At 47.9% G+C, this 12326-nt stretch overlaps 3 non-coding genes across 3 annotated transcripts; 1 reads left to right on the top strand and 2 right to left on the bottom strand.

The window, feature by feature from the left end:
- Positions 1–2034: 2034 nt before the first annotated feature.
- trnai-aau (transfer RNA isoleucine (anticodon AAU)) lies at positions 2035–2108 on the bottom strand. Its single transcript has one exon. It is a non-coding gene; the product is annotated as a tRNA-Ile (tRNA).
- Positions 2109–4973: 2865 nt separating this feature from the next.
- Positions 4974–5065, bottom strand: trnar-ucu (transfer RNA arginine (anticodon UCU)). The gene is given in 2 exon segments: positions 4974–5009; positions 5029–5065. It is a non-coding gene; the product is annotated as a tRNA-Arg (tRNA).
- A 2664-nt stretch (positions 5066–7729) lies between these two features.
- On the top strand, positions 7730–7811 carry trnas-cga (transfer RNA serine (anticodon CGA)). Its single transcript has one exon. It is a non-coding gene; the product is annotated as a tRNA-Ser (tRNA).
- The last annotated feature ends 4515 nt before the right edge of the window (positions 7812–12326 follow it).

Genomic DNA, 12326 nt, shown 5'->3' with positions numbered 1-12326 from the left:
AAAGGAGAAGTGTAAGTGAAGGCAGTCCACGAGGAGGCTGGATTGGCTCGTGTGTGTCATGGGCTGTGGTAACCCACTGTCCAAACTGCCTACTGTGGGCAGCAGCAGCTGTAACAGCTGGGAGCCCCTTTCTTTATCTTTACAACTTCCCTTCTCCACCTCTCCCCTCCTGCTGAAACCCATCACAACTGGTCCTCTGCTCAGCCATTGCCCACAGCCAGCAGGGCGAGTGGACAAGAAGCCAGGCTCATTCACCCTCTCCCTAACACAGGGCCACAGACACCAATTGTAACCGCTGCCCAGGCTCAGGTCAGCTCCCTCAGCACAGGCCGGGGATGAAGCCTGGGCCTTTCCAAATGCAAGGAAGCAAGAAACAAATATAGGCCAGGAAAGTCTCAGCGAGTTCGAGTAATCTGTGCATTTGTTTGATTGAAACCAAAACAGCTTCGAACACGAGGATGCTTCACACAGGTGGAGAAATTCAGTTCACTTTTTCGACACAATTCAAAGCAGCAGAAGCAATGAACATCCTGAAACCGGCAAATATGAACACATATATCACTAAGCAACAATAGAATAAGGAGCATATGGCACAGAAAAGGAAGAAATGAAAGAAAGATTCAAAGAAAGAAAGAAAGTACAAGGACTTTGGGTTTTATACACGGGCACTGTGTTTCTTTCTGCGCCGGGACAGCAGAGGGCACAATCGGAACATCAGCCACATTAGTGCCTGAAACATGGTTCAATAGGAACAGGAGGAGGCCATTCAGCCCCTTGAGCCTGTCGAACAGGAACAGGAGGAGGCCATTCAGCCCCTCGAGCCTGTCAAACCGGAACAGGAGGAGGCCATTCAGCCCCTTGAGCCTGTCGAACAGGAACAGGAGGAGGCCATTCAGCCCCTCGAGCCTGTCAAACCGGAACAGGAGGAGGCCATTCAGTCCCTCTAGCCTGTCAAACCGGAACAGGAGGAGTCCATTCAGCCCCTCGAGCCTGTCAAACCGGAACAGGAGGAGGCCATTCAGCCCCTCGAGCCTGTCAAACCGGGACAGGAGGAGGCCATTCAGCCCCTTGAGCCTGTCGAACAGGAACAGGGGGAGGCCATTCAGCCCCTCGAGCCTGTCAAACCGGAACAGGAGGAGGCCATTCAGCCCCTCGAGCCTGTCGAACAGGAACAGGACATTCAGCCCATCGAGCCTGTCAAACAGGAACAGGCCATTCAGCCCCTTGAGCCTGTCAAACAGGAACAGGAGGAGGCCATTCAGTCCCTCGAGCCCGTTACACTGGAACAGGAGGCCATTCAGCCCCTCGAGCCTGTTACACAGGAGGAGGCCATTCAGACCCTCGAGCATGTTACACAGGAACAGGAGGAGGCCATTCAGCCCCTCGAGCATGTTGCACAGGAACAGGAGGAGGCCATTCAGCCCCTCAAGCCTGTTACACTGGAACAGGAGGCCATTCAGCCCCTCGAGCCTGTTACAATGGAACAGGAGGACATTCAGCCCCTCAAGCCTGTTACACAGGAACAGGTGGAGGCCATTCATTCCCTTGATCCAGTTACACAGGAACAGCTAATTTATTATTAATGTTTCATGTGATGTGTTTGCTCTGAAATAAATTGTTAAAAATTTTAACCTGCATTGGCCGGGAATCGAACCCGGGTCTCCCGCGTAGCAGGCGAGAATTCTACCCCTGAACCACCAATGCTGACAGTGACAATAAAACCCATTTTCCAGTAGCTACAATTTATTTTTGACTTTTGTTAATAGAAGCGAGGACACTGCGGTAAAATAAAAAGCGAAATGCAGCAGATGCTGGATCTGAAATTGTTCATTAAATGTTGGAAACACTCCACAGGTCAGGGAACATCTGTGGACAGAAAAACACAGGGTTAACCTTTCAGGTCCATGAGCTCTCGGTAGAACTAAGATTTTGCAGCTTTGTAGGTCCCGTGTGAGTTTCCTTCCAAACTTTTTAAACTTTTAAACTGCTCAAAAATTACAAAATTAAGAATCTAACCTTCCCTCGAAAAATAAATGGCCCGTACGGGGATCGAACCCGCGACCTTGGCGTTATTAGCACCACGCTCTAACCAACTGAGCTAACCGGCCCATTTGTAAGGCTCACCTATAGAACCGTCCCTGTTTCTGGTTTTTGCCAGCTAAGTCACTTTGTCTTTGAAGGCTGTAAAAGAAAGACTTGCATTTCTACAGGGCTTTCACGACCTCAGGACATCCTAAAGTGCTTTACAGCCAATGAATACTTTTTGAACTGTTTTGCATCTGTGACAGGTAGATTGGTCAGGAGGAGGTCAAGTAGGTTTTCCCCTCGTGTTGGTTCCTTCACCACCTGCCGCAGGCCCAGACTGGCAGCCATATCCTTCAGGACTCGAACAACTCGGTCAGTAGTGCTGCTACCGAGCCACTCTTGGTGATGGGCATTGAGGCCCCCCACCCAGAGTACATTCTGTGCCCTTGCTGCCTTCAGTGCTTCTTCCAAGTGGTGTTCAACATGGAGGAGCACTGATTCATCAGCTGAGGGAGGGTGGTAGGTGGTAATCAGCAGGAGGTTTCCTTGCCCATGATGTTCCTGTGTAACAGGCTTGAGGGGCTGAATGGCTTCCTCCTTTTCCTGCATAACAGGCTTAACAGGCTGAATAGCCTCCTCCTGTTCCTGCATAACAGGCTCGAGGGGCTGAATGGCCTCCTCCTGTTCCTGCATAACAGGCTCGAGGGGCTGAATGGCCTCCTCCTGTTCCAGTGATACAGACTCGAGGGGCTGATTGGCCTCCTCCAGTTCCTGTATAACAGGCTTGTGGGGCTGAATGGCCTCTTCCTATTTATGTGTAACAGACTCGAGGGGCTGAATGGCCTCCTCCTGTTCCTGTGTAACAGGCTTGAGGGGCTGAATGGCTTCCTCCTTTTCCAGCATAACAGGCTTAACAGGCTGAATAGCCTCCTCCTGTTCCTGCATAACAGGCTCGAGGGGCTGAATGGCCTCCTCCTGTTCCTGTATGATAGGCTCGATGGGCTGAATGGCCTCTTCCTATTTATGTGTAACAGACTCAAGGGGCTGAATGGCCTCCTCCTGTTCCTGTGTAACAGGCTTGAGGGGCTGAATGGCTTCCTCCTTTTCCTGCATAACAGGCTGAATAGCCTCCTCCTGTTCCTGCATAACAGGCTCGAGGGGCTGAATGGCCTCCTCCTGTTCCAGTGATACAGGCTTGAGGGGCTGAATGGCTTCCTCCTTTTCCTGCATAACAGGCTTAACAGGCTGAATAGCCTCCTCCTGTTCCTGCATAACAGGCTCGAGGGGCTGAATGGCCTCCTTCTGTTCCTGTATGATAGGCTCGATGGGCTGAATGGCCTCTTCCTATTTATGTGTAACAGACTCAAGGGGCTGAATGGCCTCCTCCTGTTCCTGTGTAACAGGCTTGAGGGGCTGAATGGCTTCCTCCTTTTCCTGCATAACAGGCTTAACAGGCTGAATAGCCTCCTCCTGTTCCTGCGTAACAGGCTCGAGGGGCTGAATGGCCTCCTCCTGTTCCAGTGATACAGGCTTGAGGGGCTGAATGGCTTCCTCCTTTTCCTGCATAACAGGCTTAACAGGCTGAATAGCCTCCTCCTGTTCCTGCATAACAGGCTCGAGGGGCTGAATGGCCTCCTCCTGTTCCTGTATGATAGGCTCGATGGGCTGAATGGCCTCTTCCTGTTTATGTGTAACATACCCGAGGAGCTGATTGGCCTCCTCCTGTTCCTTTATAACAGACTCGAAGGGCTGAATGGCCTCCTCCTGTTACTGTATAACAGACTCAAGGGGCTGAATGGCCTCCTCCTGTTCCTGTGTAACAGGCTCAAGGGGCTGAATGGCATCCTCCTGTGCATGTATAACAGGCTCGAGGGGCTGAATGGCCTCCTCCTGTTCATGTATAACGGGCTTGAGGGGCTGAATGGCCTCCTCCTATTCCTGTGTAACCGGCTCGAGGGGCTGAATGGCCTCCTCCTGTTCCTGTCTAACAGGCTTGAGGGGCTGAATGGCTTCCTCCTTTTCCTGTATAACACGCTCGACAGGCTGAATAGCCTCCTCCTGTTCCTGTATAACAGGCTCGTGTGTCTGAATTGTCTTCTCTTGTTCCTGTGTAACAGGCTTGAGGGGCTGAATGGCCTCCTCCTGTTACTGTGTAACAGGCTCGAGGGGCTGAATGGCATCCTCCTGTGCATGTATAACAGGCTCGAGGGGCTGAATGGCCTCCTCCTGTTCATGTATAACAGGCTTGAGGGGCTGAATGGCCTCCTCCTGTTCCCGTATAACAGACTCGTGTGTCTGAATTGCCTCCTCCTGTTCCAGTGTAGCAGTCTTGAGAGACTGAATGTCCTCCTCCTGTTCATGTGTGGCAGGTTTGAGGGGCTGAATGGCCTCCTGCTGTTCCTGTGAAACAGACTCGTGGGTCTGAATTGCCTCCTCCTGTTCCTTTATAACAGACTCGTTGGTCTGAATTGCCTTTTCCTGTTCCTTTATAACTGGATCATGGGTCTGATTTGCCTCCTCTTCATCCTATGTAACAGGTTCGAGGGGCTGAATGGAGTTCTACTGTTCTTGTACAGATCTTGTATCGCTGAACGGCTTCTTCCTGTCCAATGCAACAGGCTCGAGGCGTTAAAGGCCTCCTCTTGTCCCTGTGTAACAGGCTCGAGGGGCTGAATGGCCTCCTCCTGTTCCTGTATAACAGGCTAAAGGGGCTGAATGGCCTCCTCCTGTTCCTGTGTAAAAGGGTCATGGGACTGAATGGTCTCCTCCTGTTCCTATGTAAAACGGCCATGGGACTGAATGGCCTCCTCCTGCTCCTGTGTAACTGACTCAGGGGTTGAGAGTACTCAGAGGGAAAGTGTCGGGGCGGTAGTTTCCCTTCTCTGAATTACCGATTTACTGCAAAATGTACTGTCAGTGGAGGAACCACCGAACGCTGACCCAAAATCCGACTCTGGTGGGACTCGAACCCACAACCTTTGAATGCCTTATCTGTCATACAACTAGAAGTCCAATGCGCTATCCATTGCGCCACAGAGCCAATTACGTAAAGTTCTATTACAAAAGCAAAATAGTGTTGATGCTGGAAATCTGAAATATAAACAGATGAAATGCTGGAAACACTCTGCAGGTCAGACAGCATTCCATGACTGTTTAAAAGGGGTCTACTTTCAGTCCCGGATCATTCTGTGTCTGTTTAATAGGGACATGCTGTCAGTCCCGGATCATTCTGTGTCTGTTTAAAAGGGACATGCTGTCAGTCCCGGATCATTCTGTGTCTGTTTAAAAGGGACATGCTGTCAGTCCCGGATCATTCTGTGTCTGTTTAAAAGGGACATGCTGTCAGTCCCGGTTTATTCTGTGTCTGTTTAAAAGGGACATGCTGTCAGTCCCGGGTCATTATGTGTCTGTTTAAAAGGGACATGCTTTCAGTCCCGGATTATTCTGTGTCTGTTTAAAAGGGATGTGCTGTCAGTCCCGGATTATTCTGTGTCTGTTTAAAAGGGATGTACTGTCAGTCCAGGATCACTCTGTGTCTGTTTAAAAGGGATGTGCTGTCAGTCCCGGGACATTCTGAGTCTGTTTAAAAGGGATGTACTGTCAGCCCCGGATCCTTCTGTGTCTGTTTAAAAGGGATGTGCTGTCAGTCCCGGAGTATTCTGTGTCTGTTTAAAAGGGATGTACTGTCAGTCCAGGATCACTCTGTGTCTGTTTAAAAGGGATGTGCTGTCAGTCCCGGGTCATTCTGAGTCTGTTTAAAAGGGATGTGCTGTCAGTCCCGGATCATTCTGTGTCTGTTTAAAAGGGATGTGCTGTAAGTCCCTGGTCATTCTGTATCTGTTTAAAAGGGATGTGCTGTCAGTCCCTGGTCATTCTGGGTCTGTTTAAAAGGGATGTGCTGTCAGTCCCGGATCATTCTGTGTCTGTTTAAAAGGGATGTGCTGTCAGTCCCGGATCATTCTGTGTCTGTTTAAAAGGGATGTGCTGTAGGTCCCGGATCATTCTGTGTCTGATTAAAACGGGTGTTACATAATATTATAGAGTCTGCCCCACAGAAACAGTCCATTTGCACGAACTGGTCTCCACACGAGGCTCCTCTTTCTCTATTTCTCCTCACCCCTCAAATAAAACTAGAATCAGTAATGGTAACCATGAAACTATCGGATTGTCGTAAAAACCCATCTGGTTCACTTATGTCTTTCAGGGAAAGAAATCTGCCGTCCTTACCTGGTCTGGCCTTTGTGTGACTCCAGTCCCATAGCAATGTGGTTGATTCTTAACTGCCCTCTGAAATGGCCTAGCAAGCCACTCAGTTGTAACAAACCGCTATGAAACAAAATAATAAAAATGAAGCTGGACGGACCACCTGGCCTGATCCATATCAGCCTCCTCCTGAGGTCCCCACCATCACAGAAGCCAGTCTTCAGCCAATTCGATTCACTCCACGTGATATCAAGAAAAGGCTGAGCACACTGGATACAGCAATGGCTCTGGGCCCTGACAACACCCCGGCTATCATTCTGAAGACTTGTGCTCCAGCCAAGCTGTTCTAGTACAGCTACATCACTGGCATCTATCCAACAATGTGGAAGACTGCCCAGGTATGTCCTGTCCACAAAAAGCAGGACAAATCCAATCCAGCCAATTACCACCCCATCAGTCTACTCTCCGCTCTCAATCATCAGCAAACTGATGGAAGGTTTCATCCACAGTGCTGTAAAGTGGCACTTACTGACCAATAACCTGCTCATTGATGCCCGGCTTGGGTTCTGCCAAGAGCACTCGGCTCCCGACTTCATTAAAACCTTGGTCCAACATGAACAAAGGAGCTGACCACCAACATCCTGGGGGTTACCATTGAACATAAATACTGTGACAACAAGAGAAGGTCAGAGGCTAGGTATTCTGCGTCGGGTGTCTCACCTCCTGACTCCCCAAAGCCTTTCTACCATCTACAAGGCACAAGTAAGGAGTGTGATGGAATACTCTCCACTTGCCTGGATGAGTGCAGCTCCAACAACACTCAAGAAGTTCGACACCATCTAGGACAATGCAGCCTGCTTGATTGGCACCCCATCCACCACCTTAACCATTCACTCCCTCCACCACCAGTGCACCATGGCTGCAGTGCGTACCATCTACAAGATGCACTGCAGCAACTCACCAAGGCTTCTTCAGCAGCACCTGCCAAACACGCAACCTCTTCCACCTAGAAGGACAAGCGCAGCAGGCGCATGGGAACACCCCCACCTCCATGTTCCCCTCCAAGTCACACACCATTCTGACTTAGAAGTATATTGCCGATCCTTCATCGTCGCTGGGTCAAAATCCTGGAACTCCCTCCCTAACAGCACTGTGATAGCACCTTCACCACACGGACTGCAGCAGTTCAAGAAGGCGGCTCACCACCACCTTCTCAAGGGGCAATTAGGGATGGGCATTTAATGCTGGCCTTGCCAGAGCACCCACATCCCATAAACGAATTTAAAAAACCCTATCAGCATATCCTTCTATTCCTTTCTCCCTTCCTCTTAAATGCATCTGTAGTATTCGCCTCAACTACTGCATTCTCAGCGCTCTTTGGCCAAAGAAGTTAAGCCTGAATTCCCTGCTGGATTTATCGGTGAGTATTTATGACCTGTCTTCTCTGAGCTAGTTCCTGACTCACTCACAGTAGGAAGCATTTTCACATTGTTAATGTGCAGCTGCGATGGCCGAGTGGTTAAGGCGTTGGACTCGAAATCCAATGGGGTTTCCCCGCGCAGGTTCGAACCCTGCTCGCAGCGACTTTGATGCAAATTCTTTATTTTATTTCATCGGCTCCCTGTGGCGATCACTGGCCCCGAAATTGATCAGAATTCCCTCCACTGCACTTTATTGCACTGATTAACCCAAAGCTCCAATTGAAACACTAATAATTTATCGGCATCAATTAGATATTGTGGATTTTTTGGGAACCAGTGAGCAATACACACACAAAGCAGCATCAAAATTACTAATTAATAAAGAGCCCTGCAGTGTTTGGTAGGGAATCACCTTCAGCTAGTAAGTGGGAACACGGTTTGGTTTTATAAAACTGAACACGAATTAAAAAGTGTGTAAAAAGACCGTGGCAGGACTCGAACCTGCAATATTCTGATAACCTCAAAATTAATACCAAAGTCTGATGCCTTATCCATCAGCGCCATCTGTGGACAGATAGACACAAGGTCAACCTTTCAGTTCCTTGAGTTCTCGGCAGAACTAAGGTTTTGTAGCTTTGTTTCAAAGTATGACAGCTCCAACCTTTTCAGCAAATAGCAAAATTAAGAAACTACCCACAGCATCAAAAAGTAAATGGCCCGTACAGGGATCGAACCCGCGACCTTGGCGTTATTAGCACCACGCTCTAACCTACTGAGCTAACCGGCCTGCCTTAACTCCGTTTGCTGTTAAATTCAATTTATATTGATTTTTGGTTTTTGTCAGTTGTCAGTGCTCCGGTTTCCTCCCACAGTCCAAAGATGTGCGGGTTAGGTTGATTGGCTATGATAAATTGACCCTTAGTGTTAGGGGGATTAAATACGTGGGGTTACGGGGATAGGGTGGGATATGTGTTGGTGTAGGGGTTACGGGGATCGGGTGGGATATGTGTCGGTGCAGGCTCGATGGGCCGAAATGACCTCTATCTGCACTGTGGGGTTTCTGTGATTCTGTGACTTCGAAGGCTGTAAACGAAAGACTCTGATTTCGACAGCGCCTTTCACCTGAGGACGTCTCAAAGCGCTTTACAGGCAATGTAGTTGTAGTTGTAGTTGTAGTCACTGTTGTAATGTAGGAAAAACAGCAGCAGCCAATTTGTGCACAGCAAGCTCCCACAATGTGATAATCGAGGATCACCTGTTTTAGTGATGTTGATTTGAGGATAAATATTGGCTACAGGACACCGGGGAAAACCTCATCATCCCCTGCTCTTCTTCCAATAGTGCCATGGGATCTTTTATGTCCACCCGAGAGGGCAGAGGGGGCCTCAGTTTTGGAATTGTATTCCACCACAATCTGTAACCTGATGGACTGGCATATCCCTCACCCTACCATTAGCATCAAGACAGGGGACCAACCCTGGTTCAATGAGGAGTGTAGAAGAGCATTTCAGGAGCAGCACCAGGCGTACTGAAAATGAGCTGCCAACCTCATGAAGCTACAACACAGGACTACACACATTCTAAGCTATGGAAACCGCATGTGTAGACAGAGCGAAGCCAGCCAACAACCAATGGATCAGATCAAAGCTCTGCAATCCTGCCACATCCAGTCGTGACGATTTTAATTTAATTTAATTTGTTCCTAGGACTTGTGCATCGCTGGCAAGGCCAGCATTAATTGCCCATCACTAATTGCCCTTGAGAAGGTGGTAGTGAGAAGCCCTCTTGACCCGCTGCTGTCAATGAGGTGAAGGTCCTCCAATAGTACTGTTAGGGAGGGATTTCCAGGATTTTGACCTAGTGACAATGAAGTTATGGTGATATATTTTCACATCGGGATGGTGTGTAACTTGGAGGGGAACTTGGAGGTTATGGTGTTCCCATGCACCGGCTGCCCTTATAAGAACATAAGAACATAAGAAATAGGAGCAGGAGTAGGCCATTCAGCCCCTCGAGCCTGCTCCATCATTCAATAAGGTCATGGCTGATCTGATCTTGGCCTTAACTCCACTTTTCTGCCTGTTCCCCCTTAACCCTTGACTCTCCGATAGTTCAACAATCTGTCTATCTCAGCCTTGAATATAATCAATGATTCAGGCTCCACAGCTCTCTGGGGTAGATAATTCCAAAGATTCACAAGCCTCTGAGAGAAGAAATTCCTCCTCATCTGCGTCTTAAATGGACAAATCCTTATTCTGAAACTATGCCACCTGATTCTAGATTCCCCCATGAGGGAAAACAGCCTCTCAGCATCTACCCTGTCAAGCCCCCTCAGAATCTGATATGTTCCAGTAAGATCACCTCTCATTCTTCTAACCTCCAATGAGTATAGGCCCAACCTGCTCAACCTTTCCTCATAAGACAATCCCTTCATCCCAGGAATCAACCTAGAGAACCTTCTCTGAATTGTCTCCAATGCAAGTATATCCCTCCTTAAATAAGGAGAACAAAAATGTATGCAGCACTCTAGGCGTGGCCTCACCTGTGCAGTTGTAGCAAGACTTCCCTACTTTTAGACTCCATGCCCCTTGCAATAAAGGCCAACATTCCATTTGCCTACTTAATTACTGCATGCTAACTTTTTGTGTTTCATGTACGAGGACACCCAGATCCCTCTTAACTGCAGCATTCTGTAGTCTCTCTCCATTTTAATAATATTTTGCTTTTCTATTCCCTCCATGTCCTCGCCCCTCCCTATTTCTGTAATGTCCTTTAGCCCCACAACCCCCTGAGATATCTGCGCTCCTCTAATTCTGCCCTCTTGAGCATCCCTGATTATAATCGCTCAACCTTCCAGTTGCCCTAAGCTTTGGAATTCCCTGCCTAAACCTGTCCACCTCTCTTTCCTCCTTTAAGATGCTCCTTATAACCTATCTCTTTGACCAAGCTTTTGGTCACCTGCCCGAATTTCTCCTTATGTGGATTGGTGTCAAATGTTTTGTCTGAAAATACTCCTGTGCAGCGCCTTGGGACGTTTTACTACGTTAATGGTGCTATATAAATGCAAGTTGTTGTTGGTAATGGTGGTGGCGGATTCGGTGATGGTCTTGCTGTTGAATGTGAAGGGGCAGTGGTTAGACTTTCGCTTGTTGGAGCTGGCCATTGCCTGGCACTTGTGTTGGCTGTTGTCATGTGTGACACACAGTGCCATATGTACAGTATTTGCCGATAGGATAGTGTATGATTGACAACTGCAGGTGTATGCTGAAAGATTAATGCAGGAAATCGTCAGCTAGAGTCTCGAAAATATAAGCTTATACACATGCACCAAACCCAATGGCCGGTTAGCTCAGTTGGTTAGAGCGTGGTGCTAATAACGCCAAGGTCGCGGGTTCGATCCTTGTACGGGCCATTTGATTTTTGGTAGAGAGGGTAGTTTCTTGATTTTGTTATTTGTTGAAAAGTTTGGATGGAAACTCACACGGGACCTGCAATACTTTGAAGCAAAGCTGGAAATCCTGAGTTATGACCTGCGGAGCGTTTCCAACATTAAATGAACAATTCCAGATCCATCGGGACTTCTCGTATTTCAATCAGTGAACGGTTCACAGCTGCTGATTGGTTTGGAGTGCAAAGAATTGAACTGAAATAAATACAATCCCGGGGTTTAATCGCTCATTATTAACATACCGCCAGAAACAGACCGTTCGGTCCAACCAGTCCATGCCGCCGTTTATGTTCCACTCGAGCCTCCTCCAGTCTTTCCTCATCTAAATCTATCAGCATAACCCTCTATTCACTTCTCCCACATTTGCTTACCTAGCCTCCTCTAAAATGCATCTAAACTATTCGCTTCAACCACTCCCTGTGGTAGCGAGTTCCACATTCTCACCACTCTCTGGGTAAAGATGTTTCTGCTGAATTCCCGATTGGATTTCTTGCTGACTATCTTATATTGATGGCCTCTAGTTATGCTCTTCCCCACAAGTGGAATCATTCTCTCTGTATCCACTCTATCAAAACCTTTCATAATTTTAAAGATCTTTTAAACTGACCTCCCTATTCTTCCTAGCATAATGAAATACGTCACACTTATTTGTGTTCAAATTCATTTGCCAATGCTATGCCCATTCTGCAAGTTTATTAATGTCCTCTTGTAACTTGTTGCAGTCCTCCCCAGTATTGACTATTCCCCCCAATTTGGTGTCATCTGCAAATTTATAAATTGTGTTTCTGATTACTAAGTCTAAATCATTAATATAAATTGCGAACAGCAGTGGCTCCAGCTCTGATACTTGTGGAACACCACTACCCACCTTCTGCCACTGTGAATAAACTACCCAGTAGTCGGACTATCTGCCTTCTCTCCTTAAACCAGCCAGCAATCCATTCCACTACTTCTCACCTGACTCCGGATTCTATGACCTTGTTCATCAGTCTATTATGGGGTACATTATCGAAGGCCTTCTGAAAATCCAGATAAATTACATCTACTGCATTACCATTGTCTACTCTCTCTGTTGGTTTGGAGTGCAAAGAATGAGACTGAAATAACATCGGCGATCTCCAGTTCCCTGCTCCCCTCACCCACTCCAACCTAACTCCCTCTGAACTTGCAGCACTCCGTTCTCTCCGATCCAACCCTAACATTGTTATTAAACCTACTGACAAAGGTGG

Source organism: Somniosus microcephalus, unplaced genomic scaffold, assembly GCF_052327205.1.
Source record: "Somniosus microcephalus isolate GS21.2 unplaced genomic scaffold, FLI_Smic_1.0 unresolved_chr8, whole genome shotgun sequence".
Lineage (NCBI taxonomy): Eukaryota > Metazoa > Chordata > Chondrichthyes > Squaliformes > Somniosidae > Somniosus > Somniosus microcephalus.
Note: the sequence above shows the minus strand (reverse complement) of the source record. Positions and strands in the feature narration are given on the sequence as shown.